Genomic DNA, 20,619 nt, shown 5'->3' on the forward strand with positions numbered 1-20,619 from the left:
GAAATATTTCCGTTTTGAAATCTCCACACACGTCAAGAAAGATTTTAGGAATTCCGGTAGGCAGTCAACAAATAAAAAAGAAAGAAAAGTCCCTAGCCTACAAAGAGGAGATTCAATTAACCAGATAAACGCCTTTTGTATTGCTTTCGAACATCATCGGACCTGATTTTCCGATTTTCCTTTATCCTTCCAACTCTTCTGAGTCGGTTTTAATAACTATATTTCAACGAGATCCTCAGGTCTGATTTAAACTGTGTTCGTTCAAAAGATTGTAAAACTAAGGTCTAACATAGCCAAATTTTGCGGAAATGTACTTCAGACAAGATCATGTAGGAGTAGGATCATAGAGTATGAAAAATGTGTTAGTATTTCTGTACAATTTTTGTATAAAAATATAGAAAAAAGTGTTTCTATTTTCTAGACAGACTTCTACAGAAGGCAACGTTAATGATGAATTTTACTATAAAAAAGAAAATTAAAACTGTTGATTATACCAAACCAGACAACTTTGATCACTAGTCTAAAGTGCATAAATATGATTTTCTGATTATGTTGACATTAGCTTCCTGAAGTGGTTTTGGGTTATCGTGCTTTTGTTTAAGGTATTTAACTCGATTTTCCCAATTTTTTACTTCTACTAATTATTGATTGACGTTATTCTCTCTCTCTCTCTCTCTCTCTTTCTCTCTCTCTCTCTCTCTCTCTCTCTCTCTCTCTCTCTCTCTGTCTTTCTCTCTCTTTCATCTTACCTCTTAGACTACCTCATTTTTACCTCCTGTTTCTTTCTTTATCTAACCATCTGTTTCATTCCCTCCCTGTCAGTCTCTCTTTCTCTCTCTCTCTCTCTCTCCCTCTCTCTCTCTCTCTGACTCTCTCTTTCTTTCTTTCATTTTACCTCTTAGACTATCTCATTTTTACCTCCTGTTTCTTTCTTTATCTAACCATCTGTTTCATTCTCTCTCTCTCTCTCTCTCTCTCTCTCTCTCTCTCTCTCTCTCTCTCTCTCTCTCCCTCTCTCCGTCATATTAAAACATTACATAATACTAAAGTACTATTGTAATATATACGATAAATTAAGAGATAATATGTTACGATAAAATGATAAATGGAACGATAAACTTTATTAAAAAAAAAAAAAAAAAAAAGACCATCATATCAACAATTTTTAAAACTTATACACACTAAGCAACCGAACGAACTGTTGTTAAATATAAAAGAAAAATTAAAACAATAAACTTAAGGCAAAACTATATATTTGAAATTACAATTCATAGAACTAAAACATACTCAAATTCTTTCTTAATTACCAGTATAAAGTTTAATAATCTTCCAAATAATATTTCTTCTGAGAGCAGTTTTCTTAATTTCAAAAGAAAATATCTAAAACATATCATGAATATTAAAAAACATTATAAAACCATAGAAGCATAAATTTAATTATTATTATATACAAATGATAAATTATATATTATTATAAACTAATAATAATGAAAATCAAAAACTTTTTAAAACTTTTAAAAACTTTTTAAAAAAATCAAAAAATGTTTATTTTTTCTGTTTGTTTTGATTGTTATTCATTGGTGTTTTTTTTTTTTCAAATAATTAAATACATATAATCTTATAAATTTATGAATCAAAACATTTTTGTAACGTAAAATAGTTATTCATATATCGTGAGATGCGGTCTGGTGTGATGTAGGTTTCAGAAAAACATTTTCTTTGTCGTGAAACTTTTCGATCTTTATTGAGATGATCTTCAGGGCTCAAAGTGTTTGTCTTCTGTGTAATTGCCATTCTTGCGTGTCGTGTTGAGAGTGCCACTGGCAAGACAAACACCTTGAGCCCTGAAGATGATCTCAATAAAGATCGAAACGTTGGCACGATAAAGAAAATGTTTTTCTGAAACCTACATCACACCCGACCGCATCTCACGATATCTGAATAACTATCGATTAACGGTCACTAATCTCTACACACGTAACGTAAAATATTTAATAAAGAATACGTAAAACCTTTCTCTTACGTTATATTTGTAAAATAAATTGAAAAGAGCAAAAGAGTCCGGATAAATTGTATATATGCATAATGTATAATGTACAACAGAAATCTCGGTAGGGGCGTCGGTGGCCGCAACGGTTTAGGCGTTGACACGGCGCTCATCAATGTAAGGTAAAGGTCCCGGGTTCGAATCCAGCGGCCCTGCATTCAAACCCGACATACTTACAAATGGGCTTTTTTTCAAAAACATCGGCACCCCGAGAGTTGATATAACCTCTGCTAACCTCGTCAAAAAAAAAAAAAAAAACTCGTTCAGTGGAAGTGAGGTCTTTGCGACTTAACTTAGCTTGGTTGAATAATATGTTTAATCAATCAATCTCTCTTTCTCTCTCATCTTATCTTTTTAACTGTTTTCTATCTTCTGTTTTCTTTCTTTACCCACTATTTCATTCACTCCCTTTCTTTCTCTATCTCTCTTTCTTTCTTTCACTCTCTTCCTGTTTCATTATCTCTTTCTCTCTCTTGCCCTCCTTTTTCTCTCCCTCTTTATTTAACAATCTATCGGCCTTTCTATTTATTTCTCCCCCTCTCTATCTATCAATCTACATCTACTTTTAATTTATACTTGATTTATAATTGATAATTTATTATGATTTTTTTAAAGTTAAATAATGAACTTTTTTAATTGTAACCTACATTTTCATTCGGAGGTTAATCAGGTTTATTCAATTTATATAATGCTAAAAATTGGTTTAAAAAGAATGTTAAATATTGTAAAAATGACACGTTAAATCAGATACAGCATGAACGTAAAAATTTGTTGTTTTTTTTTGTCAAAAATAAATGCGCGTTTCGATTTGCTCTTGAAATAGAACTAAAAGAAGTTATAGTCGTTTTTAATTGTGCTTTATTGATAAATATAAATGATTATCCTTTACAGATCTTGAAATCGTAATATTTTTCTATTTCAAAATTTATAAAATTTCGAAAAATTTTCTATCAAGGTTTAAACAGGACGAAATTCAGTGTCGCCTTCGCCCTCGTACGATGGCCTGATTATCTTATGAAAATCTTATGAAAAAAATCAATTTTACCCAATAATATCCTTATAATTTTTAATGACAATTCAATGAACTGAAGATTTTTTATTTTATTAATAACAAAATTTAAACACTACAACTCACTACATAAGTTTAAATGACGGATTTCCCCAGTGAAAAATTACTGTTCTTGATGGTAGTTGAAAAATTTTAAAAAATAAAAAATAAAGAAAAATTTATTTTAAAAAAATAATCAATTATATTAAAAAAATGCTTTTAAAATTTATAAACCTTGGTAAAAACTATTTGATGCTAAAACTTAAAACTTTTTTTACAGCTCAGTGTTTCATAAGAAAGTTGGTGTTGCAATATCACACCTGAGACAAAGAAGTCTAGAATTTATGTGTTTAAGGAAAAGCACATGATATGCGAAACTTTGTTGTCTCCCTACTCGTGTGTTTTTCTGAGTAAACATTTTTTTTAAATAACTAAAAATCTACAATTGTGTGGATAAATTATTCCAAATTTCTAATAAACAAGCGGATTGTTTTAATTTGACAAGTCATATCCAATAAGTTCATGAATAAAATGTTTAAAAAATAAACAAGGTAAAGTTTTGTGTGCGAATTCTCTATACTTGTTGTAAATAATACTAAAGATAAGAGAGTGACTTAAAAGCTTTTTTTATGGCCATTACTTTCTGGTTTTCCTTTAAGGTTCTTTTTCCTCCATTTTCTGTGTGGATGTTTTTGTGCTTGTGAATCAGGACGCAATGAAACCCGCGGAAGGGTGATGTCACGGCCAAAGAGAAACATATAAGGGTGTCCAATTAGGTGGAGAGTTTTCTTGATGTGTTCGCCTCTTAAAGGAATAAGGGTCGCCCTTGAGACCAAAGGAAGCAAAGGACCTCTTTCTGTCCGGTATCCTTTTGTAGGACGCCACTAAACTTTGCCTATCAATAGACGTTCGTTTCCTTCGCCTCCTTCGTCCCTTTGCATTTAATTAGTGTCGAGCAATTAACTGCAAGAACGGTAGACGCGCAAGAGGCTGATATGCCCTCTGGTAATAATCAGCAACTGCTTCCCCGGTTTCAACTCCGCCGCCCCCGACCTTTCCCTGTTATTGACAACACACCTCCCGCCCTTCAACAACCCTTCAACATGGGGATGAATCTCAATAAATTTCATACATTTTATTTATAAACTTTCTGTTAGCTATGAGCGAATTGATTTTCATGATTCAAACGTATTTTAATATAGGTGTGAGGTTTCATACACTTTTAAGACATCCTGTGTATGTGATAATTGTATATGTAGAAAACAAGAAAGTAATATACAGGGTGTTCGGCAACTCGTATTACAACCTTTTCCGGTAGAACCTACTTTCAAAAAGGAATCAAAAAGTCCTAATTAACTATGGTCCTAATCTCAACATTTTCGGATCTTCACTTTTTCTGATTTTTTAAGATTTCACGACCTAGCTTCAAATAAACAATGATAACTCAAAAACTAAATACTTTTAGACAAATCTGTTGATACCATCGAAAACTAAGTTAAATTTCCAATTAGATGTGATCAATTCTAAACTTGTAAATCGTCGTGTAATAAGCGTTTTAGTAGCCAAAACATTGAAGAATAAAAGTTGGAAAAGTTCAAAGTAGAAAAATTTACTATGGTGGTTCTAATCCTAGAGACAAGCAAATCTCAGAAAACGTACTCCATTTAATATCCTTTTTAGTGGTGTAATTTATTTTTTAATTACTTTTTCAAAAATGAAGAAATTGATGGAGGAAAGGAACTGATTGGTAAAATGGAAAATTAACATTAAAAAAAACTTAAGAAATCTTGATTTGAATCTTGATATGAATTTAGTAAACGTTTTTAAGTTTTTTTTTCCCACCTTACTAATCCTCGGCCACGGTTTTTTCCTTTCCTCCATCTATTTCTTCATCTTTGAAAAAAGTTTTTTTAAATATTTAAATGTAATCCTTTATAGAGGTGTAATTTATTTTTTAATTACTTTTTTCAAAGATGAAGAAATCGATGGAGGAAAGAAAAAACCGTGGCTGGCGGATTGCTAAAGTGGAAAATTGAAAAAAAAAATAATTTTCCACCTTACCAATCCGTCAGCAACGGTTTTACCTTTCCTCCGTCAATTTCTTCCTCTTTGAGAAAAGTAATTAAAAAAGAAAATAAACCACCACAAGTTTTTTTTAAATCTTTAAATTTAATCCTTTTTAGTGGTGTAATTTCTTTTTTAATTACTTGTTTCAAAGTTGAAAAATTGATGGAGAAAAGGAAAAACCGAGGCTGACTGATTGGTAAGGTGGAAAATTAAAATTTAAAAAAATATTTTAAAAACTTAAGGAAATTTTGAATGAATTTATTAAATTTTTTTTTAATTTTCCACCTTATCAATCCATCAACCACAGTTTTTTCCTTTCCTCCATCAATTTCTTCGTCTTTGAAAAAAGTTTTTAGAAATCTTTAAATTTAATCCTTTTTAGTGGTGTAATTTATTACTTAATTACTTTTTTCAAAGATGAAAAAATTGATGGAGGAAAGAAAAAACCGTGGCTGACGGATTGCTAAGGTGGAAAATTTAAAAATTTAAGAAATGATGAAATGAATTTATTAAACGTTTATTAAGTTGTTTTTTTTCCCCACCTTACAAATCCTCAGCCACGGTTTTTTCCTTTCATCCATCAATTTCTCCATTTTTGTAAAAGTTTTTTAATTATTCAAATGTAATCCTTTTTAGAGGTGTAATTTATTTTTTAATTACTTTTTTCCAAGATGAAGAAATTGATGGAGGATAGGAAAACACCGAGGCTGACTGATTGGTAAGGTGGATATTTAACATTAAAAAAATTTAAAAAACTTAAATGATTAGATAAACTTTTTTAAGTTGTTTTTCCCCCACCTTACCAATCCTCAGAAACGGGTTTTTTCCTTTCCTCCATCAATTTTTTCATCTTTAAAAGAATATATTAAAAAAACTTAAGGAAATTTTGAATGAATATATTAAACTTTTTTTTAATTTTCCACCTTATCAATCCGCCAACCATGGTTTTTTCCTTTCCTCCATCTACTTTCTTCGTCTTTGAAAAAAGTTTTTAGAAATCTTATAATTTTTTTTGAAAGTTGAAAAACATACTGTGGTGATTGTAAATCGCTATTTCCAAACCTCGAGACCAGCAAAGTTTAGAAAACGTACTATAATTAATATCCTTTTTAGTGGTGTAATTTATTTCTAATTACTTTTTTCAAAGATGAAGAAATTGATGGAGGAAAGGAAAAAACCTAGCTAACGGATTGGTAAGGTGGAAAATTTAACAAAATTAAGGAAATTTTGAATGGATTTATTAAACTTTTTTAAATTATTAAATCATTACAGTTCGTGGTCCGATTGACAAATTAACATTTTTTAATTAATTACTATATATGAAAGGTATTCGTTGAGATAAAAAAGTCAGTGTCACGGGCGGGATTCGAACCCACGATCTTCGGCTAAATACGCCGCTGCTATACCACTTGAGCTATCGTGACTTCCACTTTTTTTTTTAATTTCCACCTTACCGTCAGTCACGGTTTTTCCTTTCCCCATCAATTTCTTCATCTTTGCAAAAAGTAATTAAAAAAGAAATTACCCCACTGAAAAGGATATTAAATGGAGTACGCTTTCTGAAATTTTCTGGTCTCTAGGTTTGGAAATAGTTTAGAATCACCATAGTAGGTTTTTCAACTCTGAAAAAAACAATTATTTTTCAAAGTTCTTGCAACTAAAACGCTTATTTCACGAACGTTTACAAGTTTAGTATTGATCACATCTTATATATTGTTTATTTGAAGCAAGGTCGTGACATCTTATAAAACCAGAAACAATGAAATAACTCCAAAACTGTTGAGATTCGGATCATAGTTAATTAGGACTTTTTGGATCCTTTTTGAATGTAGATTCTACTGGCAAAGTTTGTAACACGAGTAGACGAACACCCCGTATAAGTTAAAAAAGACAAGTATCAAATATTTAATGTTTGTCCATGGGCGTTGTAAGTCCATAAATGTGCTTTAATCCCATCGAAAATGTTTCAAAGTAGCAGTTTTGAGTTTTAATTGAGTTCCCGGTCTCGGTTTAGCGCTTAGTCAATAAGGCTGACCATGTAAATTAGGGTAGTTGGTGATCAATGCCCGTACAGTTTCACCCCTTTCGGAAACGAGGAGCGATTCTTTAGAGCGGCTTATCAGGACTAACGGACTCATTACAGAAAGGGGCCAGAGTTTGCTTTTATCATTTATTATTGGAAAAGCCGGTTTCCGTTGCCACTCAGTCTCGCCGCCCTATCTCTTTTACCTGCTCAACTGCCCGGCCCTGATTACCGATCCTGTGCCGTATCTATTCCGTCCCCCTTTTTTCCGGTGGGGGTTTAAGATTGAGACCTTTTCCCCCAATGACTATACAGCCACTGGATGAGGATAAAAAAGGTTTACTGTTATAGCACCTTTCATTCCTTCCTAAGTGGAATAGTCATTTCGCCACCATAACTCAACCTTCAAACTCCATTTTTAAAAATAATAAAAACAAAATATATAAAGAATATGTAACATTTTGCACTTGGGCACGTATCAAAACGAAATATTTAGGCCAAGCGACATTATAGATCATGTGCTATGCCGCCCACGACGATTCCAAAGCTTTGACAAAGTAAAAATCCAAATTTTTCTTTTTTAAGCTTTTAGATTTCACATAATGACTCTATGTGAAATCTAGAGCTTCCAAAACAATATATCTATTTGTTTGCTCCTATTTTTTAACATTAAACTTTACTTAAAATAAACGTTTAATAAATATAAACAATCAAGGCTCACTAAAAGATTGTCAGAAAGGAGGATATTTTTCTTTCGTTTTTGATAATTACCATACGTAAAAGATTCAAAACTACATGCAGTTTTAAATCAAAAATATCACGTTTAGATCTACCGGATCAAACTCATTGTAGCAACAAGGCAGTGTCTTGCCTCGACCTGCTTATAACCCTGACGATCTAACGAGAGACGACAAAGAACTTCATATTTTTCAAAGATAGTGCATGTTTCCCTGAGATCATTAGTATCGTCTCCTTTTCTTCCATTGACATACGTCTTGCCCCACCCTGCTTATATCCCTTACGACCCGACAAGGCACCAGTCGACGAACTTCCCTTCTCATTTTTTTACCTTAGATCACTAGTATATCTATTTTATAAAATACCAAAACAATATGTTATACACATTATTCAATAATTGTTTTCCCTGGTTTTTTCTACTGTAGCCTTCGTTTACTTCTTAACCGTTGTGGATTTAGGCAGTTAGATAAAGTGGAACCTTTGTATAAAATCACACGTGACTCAAATGTTCAATCAGAGCTTATTTCCACCCTCCGACGGTACACTCTGAAGTCAACAGGTAGGTCTCAACGGACTATAATCGGCATCAGATACAATGATATGGTATGATGGTATTCAGATGGCCCCAAAACAAAGCGTTTTCTGTACAAGCTCAAAACATGAGCAATCAAAATCATTAGGGAAGTATACTTCGGTATTTCAAGCAGAATTACACGCCTTCAAAGCTTGTGCCCTGGAAAATCTTAAAAGATGTTACACTGGCAAAAAAATCCTCATACGATCTGATAGCCGAGCTGCCAGTAAAGCATGTGCATGTAAAAGAATCATATCAAAATTAATCAGTGAATGCATCGAAAATCTCCAAAACCTGGGGAAACACAACAACCTGATGATATCGTCAGTGCCGGGCATAGAGAAATTTTGGGTAACGTGAAAACAGAGTCTGACCAGAGCAGGATCTGCAAGACCGTGCATAGGCTCCGAACCAATACTTGGGATAACAAAAACCAATATAGAATCCTCCATCGCAGAATGGATCCAAACAAAACAAAAGGAGAAGTTGATGACCTCTAGCAGTTCTAGACATAGTAAACTTATGATGAAACAACCCTCACCTAGACTGGCAAAATCACTGTGAGAGGGCTAAACTCAGAGGAGTAGTCACTGGTAGAACTACTAACTGGTCACTGGCATCTGAGTAAACATCTATACAACATGGACATATGGATCATAAGGAGAGGAAGAACACAGGAGAGCATTAGCCATGGAATACAGATGGCTCCAAAACAAACGAAGGAACCGGATCGGTCGTTTTCTGTACAGGCTCAAAAAATGAGCAATCAACCTCAGTACCCTTCGGTCATTCGAGCAGAAATACATGCAACCAATGCTTGTGCCCTGGAAAATATTAAAAGAGGTTGCACTGACAAAACAATCCTCATAAGATATGTTACCCAAGCAGCCATTAAAGCTAAAGTAAAAGAATAACATCAAGTCAGTGAATGCATCCAAAATTTCCAAAACCTGGGGAACACAACAACCTGATGATATCGTTGGTGCCAGGGCACAGGGGAATTTTGGGTAACGAGAAAGCAGATAGTCTGACCAGATGAGGATCTGCAAGACCATACATAGGCCCCGAACCTTTACTTAGGATAACAAAAATAAATATAGAATCCTCCATCGCAGAATGGATCCAAAACACAAAAGGAGAAGTGGACGACCTCTAGCAGTGCTAGACATAGTAAACTTATGATGAAACAACCCTCACCTAGACTGGCAAAATCACTGTGAGAGGGCTAAACTCAGAGGAGTAGTCACTGGTAGGACTACTAACTGGTCATTGGCATCTGAGTAAACATCTATACAACATGGACATATACAACGATGATCCAATCAGCAGATTATGTAATGATGAGGAGGAAACAGCCACCCATATCATTATCGAATGCGAAACAACAGCTCGATGGAGATTCAACCTAACATGCGAAAAAACTTAGGGAATGAAATTGTAGCAGCGACAGTCAATGACCTGATACTTCTAAGGAGAAAGATAGACTCTATTGCACTTAACTAAGAAACTAGGAAGGTGCAATAAACCAGAAGGCTGCAGTGCCTGGGAGTACACACCCCGTTTCCTAGTATCCTTACCACCATACCGTACCACACCAAGGGTCAATGTGGCACCTTCTCACACTGCACCTGTAAATTTTTTGAGAAAATTTAAGACGTAAGGATCACATAGTTTAAGACCTGTGTTGAAACCTCAGCTACGGTAAATTTTCTTTTTTCTAGGGAGGGCTAACCTCCGAGGAGTAGTAGGACTACTAACCAGTCACTGGCATCTAAGAAAACAACATGGGCATATACAACGATGATCCCATAAGCAGATTATATAATGCGGAAACAGCCACCCATATCATCATCGAATGCAAAGCAACATCTCAATAGAGATTCAACCTAACTTAAGAAAAAACTTAGGGAATGAAATTGTAGCAGCGACAGTCAATGACCTGATACTTCTAAGGACAAGGATTGAGAGTCATTGCACTGAACTAAGGAAGGTACAATAAGCCAGAAGGCTGCAGTGCCTGGGGAGCACAAACCCTACCATACCATACCTTCTAGTATGTCTTGTCATTTGCCAACTTTTCTTACCCCAGGAAATGTTAATACGTGTGCTGCTACAAGATTTTAATATATGAGGCAATAAATAAAAAACATACATAAAAGGAAATACTAGTACTAAGATAAACCCTTTTTTAAATATATATTTTTATTATTTATTATCATCGTTATAAATTGTTTCCAAAATAAATATTAAAAATTCTATGCTAGGGTAGAACTTTATTTATTCAATCATCGAGTCTGACCTTAAATGAAACATGGAGTAAAATTTGAAGTTTAATTATTTATAGACCATTACATGCAAATTTCATTACTTTCCGAATTGATTCGATTCAATTATTCTATCAACCCATTTAATTATTTCATATGAACTTCAACGATGTGCGAAATAGCGTTTCACCTTCTTTGGAAACGCGTCTGACAGACCAGACCTGCTAGGATAGGCGGACCATATCAGGGTAAAAATTGTATGTCACGTTTTAACGAATCTTCACAAGAAACAAAAAATTTTGAAAGTAAAGGACCATGATATCTTAATTTCAAAAAAAGTAAAAAAGAAGAAAAACTGCATTAAAAAAGTAATTAAAAATGACATTACACCACTAAGCTTTTTTAAATCATTAAATTTAATCCTTTTTAGTGGTGTAATTTTTAATTACTTTATTCAAACATGAAGAAATTGATGGAAGATAGGAAAAACCGTGGCTGACGGATTGGTAAGGTGGTGGGAAAAACCAACTTAAAAAACGTTTAATAAATTCATCTCATCATTTCTTAAGTTTTTACATTTTTGTTTTTTTTTGTTAATTTTCCTCCTTACCAATCTGTTAGCCACGGGTTTTTCCTTTCCTCCATCAATTTCTTCATCTTTGAAAAAGGTAATTAAGAAATAAATTACACCTCTAAAAAGGATTAAATTTAAAGATTTCTAAAACCTTTTTTCAAAGACGAAGAAATTGATGGAATATACAGTAAGGACTTTCAGGAAACGTAACTCCATTTAATATCTTTTTTAGTGGTGCAATTATTTTTTTAATGACTTTTTTCAAAAATGAAGAAATTGATGGAGGTAAGGAAAAAACCGCGGTTGACGGATTGATAAGGTGGAAAATTTAAAAAAAGTTTAATATGAATTCATTCAAAATTCCTTAGGTTTTTTTTAATTTTCCACCTTACCAATCAGGCAGCCTCGGTTTTTCCTTTTCTCCATCAATGTCTTCATCGTTGAAAAAGTAATTAAAAATGAAATTACACCACTAAAAGGATTAAATTTAAAGATTTTAAAAAAAACTTTTGGTGGTGTATTTTCTTTTTTAATTACTTTTTTCAAAGATGAAGAAATTGATGGAGGACAGAAAAAAACGTGGCTGACGGATTGCTAAGGTGGAAAATTTAAAAAAAAATTTAATTTTCCACCTTACCAATCCGTCAGTCACGATTTTTCCTTTCCTCCATCAATTTCTTCATGTTTGAAAAAAGTAATCAAAAAATAAATTACACCTCTAAAAAGGATTACATTTAAACATTTTAATAATAATATAATATAATAATAATAAATATAATCATATAACCGAGACTACTACTATTTCCAAAACTAGAGACCAGCAAATTTTAGAAAGCGTACTTCATTTTATATTCTTTTTAAATTTTAAGTAAACACCTGCACTATTTCGGTTTCAAACCCAAATTTAAAAAAGTTTAATAAATTTATTCATATATGTTTTTAAATTTTCCATCTTACCAATCCATCAGCCACGGTTTTTTCCTTTGCTCCATCAATTTCTTCATTTTTGAAAAAGTCATTAAAGTCATTAAAAAAATAATTGCACCACTAAAAAAGATATTAAATGGAGTTACGTTTCCTGAAAGTCCTTACTGTATATTCGGCTTTCAGTATTAGAAATATTGGCCATTTTAACTCACGAGCACTCAGGATCAAGGTACTGTCTCGAAGAAAAAAGCAAATTCAGTTATTGCCAAGCTTTCGACCTATTTTAATGCCATCTTCAGGGTAAAACAATCATAACTATATTTACAGATTGACTATTAAGTTTTTCACAGGCGATGTCAAATTTTCTTCAAGACCGACTCAGTCCCAACATTGCCAAGGGCTGTGAAAGCTTGGATGTAACAACTGAATTTGCGTTCTTCTTCAAGACCATATCGAGAGTGGTCGTAAGTGAAAAAGTGGTCGATATTTCTAAAATTGAAAACAAGTCTACTTATAATAAATGTCGTTCCAATTTTTACTAAACTTCAAGAAAATTTCTTTTTTTCTTAAACTGCTCCCACATGCATGTCCATCGGGTGGCCGCTTCTCTCTCCAGTGACTTAGGCGTGTCTCAAGGGTACAATAGTAATAATCCTTTGCCACTTTGGCCATTTTATGGGCCTTTTAGTTGCCTATAGCCTTTGTTCCAACAGGTTCAAGTTGCCTTTTAATTTTCACCACTTTACTCTGCAGCTTCCGACTTAGGTATGACCTCAGGACCTCTGGTGGTCAGACCTCGCCTCAGCCTCCAATGCCGAACACGCTGTATTGTAATTTTACCAAAAAAACTTTACCTCGTAAAAAGATATTTCATGTGAAACAACCCAATATTACTACCTTGTGCATAAAACGCATAAATTTCCATAAATCCAATAAATAAAACTAATTAATGTGAAAATTATCTTTCGCTAATAATTCCATATATAATTGAGACAAATTCGGTCTTTTCCAAATTAGATACAGATACCAATCTCTTCGATGATAAACAATGTTTTGGTAGGGTTAAAGGGGAAAAATTGCAAAAGGGCTTCCCTTAATGAGTGTAAAAGTAAGCAATAAAGGATCCAATCAAATTACAATCTCGGTTCGGCGAGAGATAAGTAAGAATCCTGCAAGGTGGGTGAGGCTATAATTTTCAAAGGGAACTTTGTCACTCCTTAAACAGCCAATCAAAGGCATACCCGATAACTAATTAGTATCTTTTCATTAATTTAATTATCTTTGAGCCTGGTATTCTCCTTTGTCGGGCCAGACCGTAGGCGACTTCGACCGTAAATAATTGAAACTCTAATTTGTTAGATCAAATAGATTTATTATAAATTCAAACGTTTATTTTCAACGATTTCACCACTAATAATAGATACATTCCGAAATATTCAGAAAATTCGGTAAATTATAAAATACCTAATCAGGCTAAATATCGCAAGCGTTATATTTAATTAATTGTAAACATCATAGGATGGTTCGCATAAATAGGTGCTTGAAAAAATACAAATCATTGATTTTGCAAAATTTCTTAAATTGGGAAATTTGTTTTCTGGTAGATTTGAATAAAATGCAATTAAATTATTTTCATCAAAATTATTTTTATATACATTGTTAGATTGCAAATCAATTAACTCTAGTTGTAAATTGTCTGGTGCTTTTACAATATCAAATTTTAAAGGATTTTCAAATATTAATATGTCCATTTCTATTGCATAAAAATCTTGAAACCGATGAAAATTTTCATCCAGTACTTTTAGTGACTCAATAAAAATATTCGAAGGACACTGTTTGTCGTTTTTGGTTAAAAACGATTGCAAAGTAGGAAAATGACAATAATTTTTTAAGCTGAAAACTTTTGATTTCTGTAAATAGCTCGTTGATTAACTTTCCTTTGCCTTGTAGTGTTATATTTTATTTATTGAGGTAAGTTGTAATGTCCACAAAAAAAGCTAACTCAGTTATCCATTTAAAATTTGATAATTCTGGTATATTATTTCCTTTTTCTGTCAAAAACATTTCAATCTCGTCTATCAACTCGAAAAATCTTTTTAAAACTTTCCAACGGCTGAGCCATGTTACTTCAGAAAAATAAATATCTTCATATTCTGCGTCAATTTCATTTAAGAAATTCCGGAATGTTCGATGGTTCATACCATTTTTGTGAATATAATTGATGGACTTTAGTACAATATTCATAACATTTTTCAAATTTACAACTTTTGCGCAAAGTGCATGTTGATGGATAATACAATGAAGTTGTAGAGGAGGCTGTGTAATATTTAATTCTTTCAATTTTTTATTAATCATGCGTACCAAACCAGTATTATGACCCGTCATGTTCTTTGCACCGTGCAATCACATTTTTTAATTTTTCCCACTTGAGATCGTACATATTGAAAACATCTAATAGTTGCAAAAATATATCTTGTATTCCCATCGAGGCTTTTTAATGCAGCAAGTTCTTCTGTTACACAAAATTGTTTATCAATTCCACGGATAAAAATCAACAATTGAGCGGTGCTAGTTATATCGTTGCGTTCATCAAGAGCTAGTGAAAAATAGTCAAAATGTGAAGAATTTTCTTTTAATTTAGAGTAAAATAGGTTTCCCACTATGCTTCTGTTAGCGCGCATTTTTGTCACCGGCCATATTTCGGCACGCTCACGCTCTAAGTTTGTTGATTTTTCCTAAAATTATATTGGGCTTTGGCGGGCCGCGCAAAAAGTTGCAAAGGGCCGCAGGTTGCCGACCCCTGCCCTAGGACGTCCAGAACCTGGCCTTCTATGGTAGGACCTATCTCGAAAAAGTCTAAGTGCTTTTCGCAGAGTTTCGTAGGGAAGAACGGGCAATAGCCGCATACCTGATGTCCATCATCAAGTACCACACCACGCCCAACATCCTCAGCACTAAGTTGCATTTTTTAGTTTAAAAACTGAAATTAAGAAAACAAAGATGAAACTAAACAGTTTATCTCTTGAGAATACAAATGAGACTGAATAAACATTTTAAATTCCTTAAAAAGTAAACAATTTTTTTTTTTTTTTAAGTTTAAGCGTATTAGCATATTTATAAGCATATTAGCCATAGTACGAATTCTTGTGTGTTCAAATTGGGGGTTATCGAGAAAAAAGGGCCAGAGGCGACGGTGGGAATCGAACCCACGACCGCGGCGTGAGAGTCTCTCATGCTAACCACTCGGCTACCGCGGTCCCCAAAAAAAAGTAAACTATGAAAAATCCTTAATCCTTGTTTTGAATTAAGGATGTTTACCTCTAATTGATATTCCAAATTTAAAACATAGTATAAACAAATATTTATTGACAATAATAATGGGCAAATTGAGGGCAGAATTTTCTTTGAAAATGAAAAAAAATCATTTGGGTGGAATTTTTTGCCTGTCAGTGTGTTATAATTTTTCATCGTTGACCAAAATTTCTATATCATACATTATTCAAATTTAAACATTTCCGATTTGAACCACGATGGTCAGATTTGAGCTAATCATTTTTTTTAAACATATTATAATTAATTAAGGTTTTTAGTTGAGATAAAAAAGTCAATGGCACGAGCGGGATTCGAACCCACGATCTTCTGCTAGATACGCCGCTGCTCTACCACTTGAGCTANCCGCTCGTGCCATTGACTTTTTTATCTCAACTAAAAACCTTAATTAATTGTAATATATTAATTGGTCAAGCGGACCACGAAATTAGTGAATTTTTAAACATAGTTCAGTTTTTTTGTGCATTATTTTTCGATATTTCGTATTTGAGTGTAATTTGTAAAAAGGGGAATAATGGGAGGAAATGGGAATAAATAGTGCGTGTATGAATAGGAATTGCGTGTTGGGGACTAGTTAGCTAAGCGAGCAATAAGAAGATTGCCTGAGGGAGTCACCCAGGAACGTCTTAACCCTTTTACCTCATCCGAGAAAAGGGCCGAAGCCTAGAGAATTAATTAGACTAGCAATAACTCGAAGGGATGACCCTTCCGGCCGTATAAACCGAGGGCCGCTCCGGTTCGATACGTTTTCCTTATATATTGCCTTTTCCAGAGTTCCTGGGCTGGGGTGGAGGAAAAAAGGAAAAAGAGAGACAATGAACGAAATAAATGCGCTCGGTGTAAACAAATAATGTGTGCTACGGGCCCCTTTACGGGCTCCTCTCCGTATAAACCTGAGACCGCGGTGGGATAGTCTCAAATACACAGCCTTGTAAAAGATCTTGTTAGAAAAAAAAGGGTAGGAGACCGTTAGTTTTCTTACCCCTCGGGTACAGGTGTTCTCTTCTTTAATTCTATCTTCCCAGAGAAACTTTCACTAAAAGAAAACAAATTTTTAAACATTTCAGACCAATTTTGACAATCATAACAAGCATAATCGTTGCTTAAGATAATAGTGATTAATCATTATTCACTATTCCCTGAAGTGCGTTTTTTAATTCCCCATAATAACAATAATTATTAATGTTAATAATTGACAAATACATTCGAAACATTTGTGCTTGGGGTCTGCGGGGTGATGAACTTGTAATTTGGTCATTTCTGATCATTTTGGTCTGCCTATCCTAGGTGTAATGTCAGTGATTTTCTAAAGAAACCCGCCACTATACTCAGAAACAGAAATAATAAACGTGTAGTTTGGTCGTGTCTGATCATATCTGCTATGGCTTGAAGATGAAGGGGAGCTGAAAGGCGTCTGACACACCCAAAAACCAAACTATAAATGTCCGATCAAACAACAAGCCATCTATCAAAATTTCCTAAGGGCTGAAGAAAAAAAGAAAAGAAAAGATGGCTGAAGAACATGTAGTTGTCGATTCTGGGCATTTTGGTTTGGCTGTACAAGGTGGTTCTGTGATTTTCTAAATAAACCCGCCTTTGAAGATGATGACAAACTAAAAGCCTAACTGATCAAAACAATGAAGAAGTTCAGACTACAATGAACAGTCTTAGGGATGATAAACCAATAGCTTTGTCGTTTCTGTTCATTTTGGTCTGCCCATCCTCGTGGTTCTGTCTGTGATTTTCGGAAAAAAACGCACCACTATACTCAGAAACAGAATGGGTGCTATGGCTTGAAGATGGCGAGAAGTTGAAACGCGACTCACTCACCCAAAACCTAACTATAAATGGATCAGGTTTCCTGTTTGGGTCTGAAGGTTGATGAAACTTTAGATGGTCGTTTTTAATCATTTTTTTCGGCCTATCATCGCTTGTTCTGTCTGCGATTTTATAAAGAAACTCACTTCTGAAGAAGACGAGAAAGGAAAATATACTACAAATACCCTATCAAATTTCCTATCTGGATCTGAAAGGGGGTTGATCAAGTTGGTCTTTTCTAATGGTTTTAATTTACCTATTGGTTCTGTCAGTGAGTTTAATAAGAAACCAATTGTGAAGATGTCGTGAAGACTAAAATGCGTTAAAAACTCTAAACTGCCAAGATATGCGGACCAAAATGACCGGAAAAGACCGTACTACAAGCCACCTATCAAAATTTCCTAGATCTGATGACCGATGAACCTGTATTTGTTGATTCTGAGCATTTTGGTTTGCCTATCCTCGTGGTTCTGTCTGTGATTTTCTAAATAAACCCACCTTTGAAGATGGTGACAAACTAAAAGCCTATTTGATCAAAACAATGAAGAAGTTCAGACCACAATGAACTGTGTCACAATGAACCCTTAGGGATTATAAACCAATAGCTTTGCCGTTTCTATTCATTTTTATCTGCCTATCCTGGTGGTTCGGTCTGTGATTTTCTGAAACAACACCACTATACTCAGAAAAAGAATGGGGTATTGAACCTACAGTTTGGTCGTGTCTGTTCATATCTGTTATGGCTTGAAGATGGCGAGAAGCTGAAACTCGTATAACGCACCCAAAACCATACTATAAATTGATCAGATTCCCTTTTTAGGTCTGAAGGTTGATGCAACTTTAGATGATCGTTTTTAATGATTTTTTTCGGCCTATCATCGCTTGTTCTGTTCGTGATTTTATAAAGAAATTCACCTCTGAAGAGGGCGAGAAAGTAAAACATACAACAAATACCTTATCAGGTGGTTCTGTCCTATCTGGATCCGGAAGGGGGTTGGTCAAGTACGTTGATCTTTTCTGATGGTTTTAATTTACCTATTGGTTCTGTCAGTGAGTTTATAAAGAAACCCAACTGTGAAGATGTCGTGAAAGCTAAAATAAGTTAAAAAAACCAAGCCTGCCATAATATGCTGTCCAAAATGACCGGAAACGACTATACTACAAACCATCCGTCAAGTTTCCTATTCGTCTGATGGGTGATGAACGGGTAGACGTGTAGTCCATTCTGTTCATTTTGGTCTGCCTATCCTCGTGGTTCGGTCTGTGATTTTCTGAAAAAACGCACCACTATACTCAGAAACACAATGGAGTAGTGAACCTACAGTTTGGTCGTTTCAGTTCATATCTGTTATGGTTTGAAGATGGCGAGAAGCTGAAACTCGTATAACTCACCCAAAACCATACTATAAATTGATCAGATTTCCTTTTTGGGTGTGGTTGTAGATGAAGTTTTAGTTGGTCGTTTTTAGTATTTTTTTTCTGCCGATCCTGGCTTGTTCTGTCTGCGATTTTGTAAAGAAACTCACCTCTGAAGATGGCAAGAAACTAAAACATACTGGTCGATCCGGTACGTTGGTCTTTTCTGATGATTTTAATTAACCTATTGGTTCTGTCAGTGAGTTTATAAAGAAACCTAACTGTGAAGATGTTGTGAAGGCTAAAATGCGTTAAAAAACCTAAACTGCCAAGATATGCGGACCAAAATGACCGGAAACAACCATACTGCAGGCCATCTATCAAAATTTCCTAAGGGATGACGAACGTGTTTTTGTTTGGGGCATTTTGGTTTGCCTACATACGGTGGTTCTGTGATTTTCTAAATAAATCTACCTCTGAAGATGGTGACAAACTAAAAGCCTATCAGATCAAAACAAAAAGGAATTCAGGCCACGATGAACTGGAAAATATCTTAGGGATGATAAACCAATAGTGTTGTCGTTTCTGTTCAATTTGGTTTGCTTGTGTTAGTTGGTTTTGTCTGTAATTTTCTAAATAAACCCACGTCTGAAAAGTGAGAAAAAGGAATCCACTACAAACCAAAACAGCGAATACAGCCGGATGGAAATGATCGGAAAAGTTCATACTACAAATCATCTCCCAATGTTTCCCTTTGGATCTGTGGTTCGCTGGTTCTGTACATGAATTTTTTAATCAACCAACCTCTGAAAGGCGCCTAACAAACCAAAGCAGCAAAGATGTACGAACAAAATTGATCGGAAAAGATCAAACTATGAATGATCCATCAAATTTCTATTTTGTCTTAAGGGTGATGAACCTATAGTTTGCCTATCCTGTGATTTTCTAAATAAACCCACCTCTGAAGATGGTGACAAGTGAAAAGCGTCTATCAGACCAAAACAACGAAAATGTTTTCTTAGTTGGTTCTGTCTATGATTTTACAAAGAAACCTGAAGGTAGCTTGAATGAAAAAACGCGTCTGAAAGTCCAAAACGGCGAGGATATTTTCACCAAAATGCTCCGAAACGACCAGTCTACAAATGATCTATCAGATTTACTTTTTGTCTCTTCGGGGTTTTGAACCTGTAGTTTATGGGGCGTCAGTGGCCGCAACGGTGCGTTGCCACGGCGCACATCACTGTAAGGTAAAGGTCCCGGGTTCGAATCCAGCGGCCCTGCGTTCGAACCCGACATACTTACCAATGAGTTTTTTTTTCAAAAACACCGGTACCCTGAGGGTTTAGTGGTCATAATTGACCATATTAATTATTCCAATTAATTATTCTTTTTATTGAAGGTTTTTGGTTGAGATGAAAAATTAGAGTCACGAGCGGGATTCGAACCCACGACCTTCGGCTCAATACGCCGCTGCTCTAACCACTTGACCTATCGTGACACCAACTTTTTATCTCAACCAAAGACATTAGATAAAAAGAATAGTTAATTTGATTTTCTAATAATTTTGTTCTGCCTATCTTCGCTTGTTCTGTCCGCAAGAAAAGAAGAAATTTGAAAATGTGCAAGAGTGTGAGTTTGAATATGTTTTGTTTTAATATGCAGTTACATATATAAAATATAGCTTATAACATGATACGGTTGAGAAATTAACACAATGATCGACAAAAGACGATAAAAAAAGGTGATGAAAAGATTTTTGGAATTGTCTAAAAGAAAGGACCAAATGGTCATCTTGCAGGTTACCTAACCTAAACCTAGGTTTACCTAAATCATCCTCAAACCAGAATTGATTA

This window comes from Cimex lectularius, unplaced genomic scaffold (genome assembly GCF_000648675.2).
Source record: "Cimex lectularius strain Harlan isolate CLEC.00 unplaced genomic scaffold, Clec_2.1 scaffold92, whole genome shotgun sequence".
Taxonomy (NCBI): Eukaryota; Metazoa; Arthropoda; class Insecta; order Hemiptera; family Cimicidae; genus Cimex; species Cimex lectularius.